Raw genomic sequence first — 6,958 nt, 5'->3', positions numbered from 1 at the left:
ATCACATCATACTATATCAGTGGACCCAGTACTCTGGAATGACCATGGACCCCACACCCCATCCAGCTGACCTACATCACATCATACTATATCAGTGGACCCAGTACTCTGGAATGACCATGGACCCCACACCCCATCCAGCTGACCTACATCACATCATATTATATCAATGGACCCAGTACTCCAGAGTGACCATGGACCCCACACCCCATCCAGCTGACGTTCTTCACATCATATTATATCAATGGACCCAGTACTCTGGAGTGACTGTGGACCCCACACCCCATCCAGCTGATCTACATCACATCATACTATATCAGTGGACCCAGTACTCCAGAGTGACTGTGGACCCCACACCCCAGCAAGCTGACTTTCTTCACATCATACTATATCAGTGGACCCAGTACTCTGGAGTGACCATGGACCCCACACTCCATCCAGCTGACCTACATCACATCATACTATATCAGTGGACCCAGTACTCTGGAGTGACCATGGACCCCACACCCCATCCAGCTGACCTACATCCCATCATACTATATCAGTGGACCCAGTACTCTGGAGTGACTGTAGACCCCACACCCCATCCAGCTGACCTACATCACATCATACTATATCAGTAGACCCAGTACTCTGGAGTGACCATGGACCCCACACCCCATCCAGCTGACGTACATCACATCATACTATATCAGTGGACCCAGTACTCCAGAGTGACTGTGGACCTGACCAAACCCTATCGGACTAGTGCGGCCTTAGCATCTATGTACATGCAATTCGGGCAGCATCACGAGAGTGGAAGATAGCCCTTCTATATGAAGTACACAATCATCTGGTCGGAGATCTGTAGTAGACTAGCCTTTATGCCTTATATTCAATATGAAGTTTCTCTATGCCAACTCTAGGAAGGCAAGGAACAGACAAAAATTACACTTTATTTATTTGTCTTCTTGTGTTTTTAACTAATGGCAAACATTATCAGAAACATAATTATGTTGTGTTGTAGTTTCTCTCTTCTAACAAAATTCCTACACATGTTTGCTTGTTCCCAGTACTGCCCTAAGGCTATCCATCCTGTAGGATCTGAAAGTCATCTTACCAATAAAATCTGTGATGTAATAAACAACACAAATATCCAGTAGGTATGAATTTTACTGTTTGAATAACAGATAAAAAGTTAGAAGTGTGTTTATATAGAGGTTTTCATCACACTGAATTGCGACCATTGAAGTCATACTTCGTGACCAGTGACGATAAACGCATACTGTACTTGTTAAAGAGTGAGACTAATGTGTTGTGACCAAGTTACCATGGTGATGATAAAATCGTTCTCGTTTGGTTTATGTCAAATACGGAGTGATATTTTATCCATTTTAGGTGACTGTAGGGTATACAAATTATCAGACATGTTCAAATGGTTAACAGCTATCCTGCAATGATCTAATTTACCTTTAACAAGTTTTCAGTGGCAAATTGGAATACGAGCACATCTATGACTCAACCTGCATGTTACATATGTTTGCATTGCTGTTATCGATATCTGCAGGCGACTTCTAAACTCATTCTTATTTTTATATATTTTAGCCATACACAAACTGACGGTCAAGTGAACCTTGACTATGATTTTGATTTAATCCAGCTTAAACTACAAAAGATAAATGCCTGACGTAAAATGTATTGAAAAGATAAAAAATCTCGACCAAATCCGCATCTTATAATGACAACCATACAGAAACCCACACTGACATGGCAGGTGCTCGTACTGAGGTGTGGCACCAAACACAAGTTCCCAGCTTATTCGACGACGGGCACACACATCTAAAATCGTTCAGATCCCGATCCACAAAGCGTTCGTACCGCTACGACATGCGTAAGCCTATGATAAGCCATATAGAGTTACGACAGGTCGTAACTTCACGAACGCTTTGTAGAACGGGACCCAGGCCCAGTGGAAACAGTTCTTGCCATTTGGCTGGAAGATGCGGTTTCTGCCGAACTCGACGTCCATGACATCCCAGAAGTGTTCTAGAGGGTGTATGTCTGGGATAGGTGCATTAAACAGCAACACGCTGGCGTTGTTAGTTCTGTACAATTTGGGTTGTATCGGGTCTGACGTTGCCATGTTGTCAAAGGACGCCACGTGGTAGTAAGTAAAGAAATGGTGGCGCATTTAGACGAAGACTGTCATCCACTTAACGCTAATGCTGCCATCTACATTATACTCGAGCTGTTCAGGTGTCAGTCATGGTATTTCAATGGCGCCATTTTATCAGTGTGGGTGTCTCCTATACCCCCATGCCTTGGACGTGGTGTGTCACTTTCTGCACAGAGTAGTCTTGTGTTTTGACCACATGTTTTGCATTACTTTAGTTTGAACTTATGGCTTTAAATGTTTGCAATTCCATTTTTAAAATTCAGTCAGTTTATATTTTATTTTTCAATGACATTTACTGTTGTTATAAATACCAAACGTGCCTATGTGGAAATGAAATTCTTGTTCTCTTTCATGTGAAAAAGTCATACAAGGTCTGACAGTGTTGTCAATGTCTTGAGCTTTAATAATGTCGAGCATGTGGGTTATGACATACCTTGTCCTTTAAAATTAATACCTGTGAAGGTCCGGGTTAGAACATTGATCTTCAGTAACCCATGCTTGTCATAAGAGGCGACTAACGGGATCGGGTGGTCAGGCTCGCACACATGTCATCGGTTCCCAATTGCGCAGATTGATGCTCATGCTGTTGATCACTGGATTGTCTGGTCCAGACTCGATTATTTACAGACCGCCGCCATATAGGTGGAATATTGCTGAGTGCGGCGTAAATCAATACTCACTCACTCACCCCTTTAAAATTAAAGATGAAAAGATTATTGTGTTGGTTGTGTCAAAGCTGCACTGCGTTATCCTTAAACACGTGCCTTGTTTGGTACTCGAGAAGATAAACGGTAGCTGAGAGAAAGGATGCCCAGCATGCGGGAATGCGTATAGTTCCTTAGGATAGACGGAAGTTCATGCACATCAATACACACTTTATGAATAAGCACTACACAAGGAAAGGTCTTTTTAACTGGTTTTCAGTTTTTTCGGCTAAACTCGGCACGCATGTATTTAGAAATCAATGTAATGTTCCACAGCAACCTCGTAATCCACCGCCCAAGCACCGAACGTCCTGTTACGACACCAAGGCTACGATCTGACGGTCCATCCATCTGGCCCCAGCTGACACCGGTGTGGTCAGTGTGGCTGGTATCGCGTGCCATGTTCGGACAGCGGGGAATACGCACGCACCTGCTGCGTGTCCACAGCGTCAGGGCTTTCTGAGGGCTGCAGTGTCGGATTTACTATCGACCATTCTGTTCTGGAGGAAACTGATTTGTTAAGAGCTGTTCATCAGTTCGGTTTCTAGATTACCTCCATCAATCATCGGGAATATTCCACTATTCTTTCAGCGAGGTTTTCAGGGGCGGAACTTTTACTTGTACTTATATAATGCAACATAAAGTGTGAAAGGCGTGCTTGTACTGGCGATGGCGATATTTCAACGCATCACCCAGTAAACGGAAAAACCGATGCAGTCCTGATCTTGGAAATATGCTTATAAGTAGTCTGCCTGGTCAGCCCCATAATCTGTCATATTTCATGTGATCTAGTAGTCACACATAACGTAGTTTACACGTGTATTTGTAGGCACACATAGCGTATTTTACACGTGTGTTTGTAGTCACACATAACGTAGTTTACACGTGTGTTTGTAGTCACACATAACGTAGTTTACACGTGTATTTGTAGGCACACATAGCGTATTTTACACGTGTGTTTGTAGTCACACATAACGTAGTTTACACGTGTGTTTGTAGTCACACATAACGTAGTTTACACGTGTGTTTGTAGTCACACATAACGTAGTTTACACGTGTATTTGTAGGCACACATAGCGTATTTTACACGTGTGTTTGTGGTGATATGTGACGTAGTTTACACTTGTGTTTGTAGTCACACATAACGCAGTTTACACGTGTGTTTGTAGTCACAAATAACGTAGTTTACACGTGTATTTGTAGGCACACATAGCGTATTTTACACGTGTGTTTGTGGTGATATGTGACGTAGTTTACACTTGTGTTTGTAGTCACACATAACGTAGTTTACACGTGTGTTTGTAGTCACACATAACGTAGTTTACACGTGTGTTTGTAGTCACACATAACGTAGTTTACACGTGTTTGTACACAAATAACGTGTGTTTTTGTAGTCACATAACGTACACGTGTGTTTACACACACATAACGTGTGTTTGTGTGTTTGTCACACACATAACGTAGTTTACACGTGTATTTGTAGGCACACATAGCGTATTTTACACGTGTGTTTGTGGTGATATGTGACGTAGTTTACACTTGTGTTTGTAGTCACACATAACGTAGTTTACACGTGTGTTTGTAGTCACACATAACGTAGTTTACACGTGTGTTTGTAGTCACACATAACGTAGTTTACACGTGTGTTTGTAGTCACACATAACGTAGTTTACACGTGTGTTTGTAGTCACACATAACGTAGTTTACGCGTGTTTGTAGGCACACATAACGTAGTTTACACGTGTGTTTGTAGTCACACATAACGTAGTTTACACGTGTGTTTGTAGTCACACATAACGTAGTTTACACGTGTGTTTGTAGTCACACATAACGTAGTTTACACGTGTGTTTGTAGTCACAAATGACGTAGTTTACTCATTTTTTATTTCCTGTACATCACCATGTTTGAGCTCCGATTTCCCAAGCTCTGTTACATCAGCCTGGTATCAGGTGCAGCTTCACCTCATATTTTTCGTCCTAGGGTGTTTTAAAGGAAACCACTACCTCAGAGAACATTTCATTTTTGCAATGAAAAACAATTTCTCAGGACATCGTGTGTGTGTGTGTGTGTGTGAGGGAGGGAGGAGAGAAGAGAGAATGTGAATATGAATCACTATAAATACCACTGAGTTCACTGTGAGCAACACGCCGATGTAGTCGTGTCATCTATACATAGTACATACGGCGACCTCCCGTCTCACTGTTATTGTCAGGAAACTATGACAACACACATGGAAATCAACAGGAAACTATGTTAGCAGACTTGAAAATCAACAGGAAACTATGGCAACACACATGTCGATTTTATAAGCTGATAAACAAGTAAAGGGTGAGTATACTATACAGAAATATTTGCTGGTAAAACTTTGGTATAGTGTACTGAATATAACGAAGATATTTGTTGGTAAAATATTGATATACTGTACAGAATATAACCAAATTATTTGCTGGTAAAACATTGATATACCGTACTGAATATAACCACAATATCGGCATGTAAAGGGTGGATGTACTGTACAGAAATTAACCCTAATATTGGCATGTAAAGGGTGGGTGTACTGTACAGAATATAACCAAGATATTGGCATGTAAAACATGGATATACTGTACAGAATATATTCACAATATTGGCATGTAAAACGTGGATATACTGTACAGAATATAACCACGATATTGGCATGTAAAGGGTGGATATACTGTACAGAATATAACCACAATATCGGCATGTAAAGGGTGGATGTACTGTACAGAATATAACCACAATATTGGCATGTAAAGGGTGAGTGTACTGTACTGAATATAACCACGATATTGGCATGTAAAGGGTAATGTACTGTACAGAATATAACCACGATATTGGCATGTAAAGGATGGATATACTGTTCATGATATAACCACGATATCGGCATGTAAAGGGTGGATATACCGTACAGAATATAACCACGATATCGGCATGTAAAGAGTGGGTGTACTGTACAGAATATAACCACAATATTGGCATGTAAAGGGTGGGTGTACTGTACAGAATATAACCACGATATTGGTATGTAAAGGGTGGATTTACTGTACAGAATATAACCACAATATTGCCATGTAAAGGGTGGATGTACTGTACAGAAATTAACCCCAATATTGGCATGTAAAGGGTGGGTGTACTGTACAGAATATAACCACGACATTGGCATGTAAAGGGTGGGTGTACTGTACAGAATATAACCACGGTATTGGCATGTAAAACATGGATATACTGTACAGAATATATTCACAATATTGGCATGTAAAGGTTGGATGTACTGTGCAGAATATAACCACAATATTTGCATGCAAAACGTGTATATACTGTACTGAATATAACCACAACATTGGCATGCAAAACGTGGATATACTGTGCAAAATATAACCACAATATTGGCATGCAAAACGTGGATATACTGTACTGAATATAACCACAATATTGGCATGTAAAACGTGTATATACTGTACTGAATATAACCACAATATTGGCATGCAAAACGTGTATATACTGTACTGAATATAACCACAACATTGGCATGCAAAACGTGGATATACTCTACTGAATATAACCACAATATTCGCATGTAAAACGTGGATATACTGTACTGAATATAACCACACTATCGGCGTATGAAACGTGGATGCGCTGTACAGAATATGTTACAGCATGACGGCGTGCATGTTAAAGGACAAGGAACGAATTATTAAAACAAAGATGATCCGTGGTCACATGGGGGTTAAGCTTTACAGATTAGACACCGCAATTAGGACAAAGAGCAGCGTGATGTGGTGAGCTGAAATATTCAACAATAAACATCTCTGAAAAAACTATACTACATATGTTGTTAAGTATCTTTAAAGCAGGACCTGACTATAACTTGTGTCACGGAAGAATGTGAGGTTAAACACATTCAGGGCAAGACGTGGTTGTAGCTTGTGTCATGACAATATATGAGGTTAAACACATCCAAAGCTGGGCATGGTTGTAGCTTGTGTCAGGCGTGGTTGTAGTTTGTGTCAGTTGTTGAGTGAAAGGCGACCAGTGGCCTAGCTTGTGTTATGGCATCGTGGCGACCTGTGCCTG

Source organism: Haliotis rubra, unplaced genomic scaffold (genome assembly GCF_003918875.1).
Source record: "Haliotis rubra isolate DU_JTF1 unplaced genomic scaffold, ASM391887v1 Scf792, whole genome shotgun sequence".
NCBI classification, from domain to species: domain Eukaryota; kingdom Metazoa; phylum Mollusca; class Gastropoda; order Lepetellida; family Haliotidae; genus Haliotis; species Haliotis rubra.
This window is presented reverse-complemented; position numbering follows the sequence as displayed.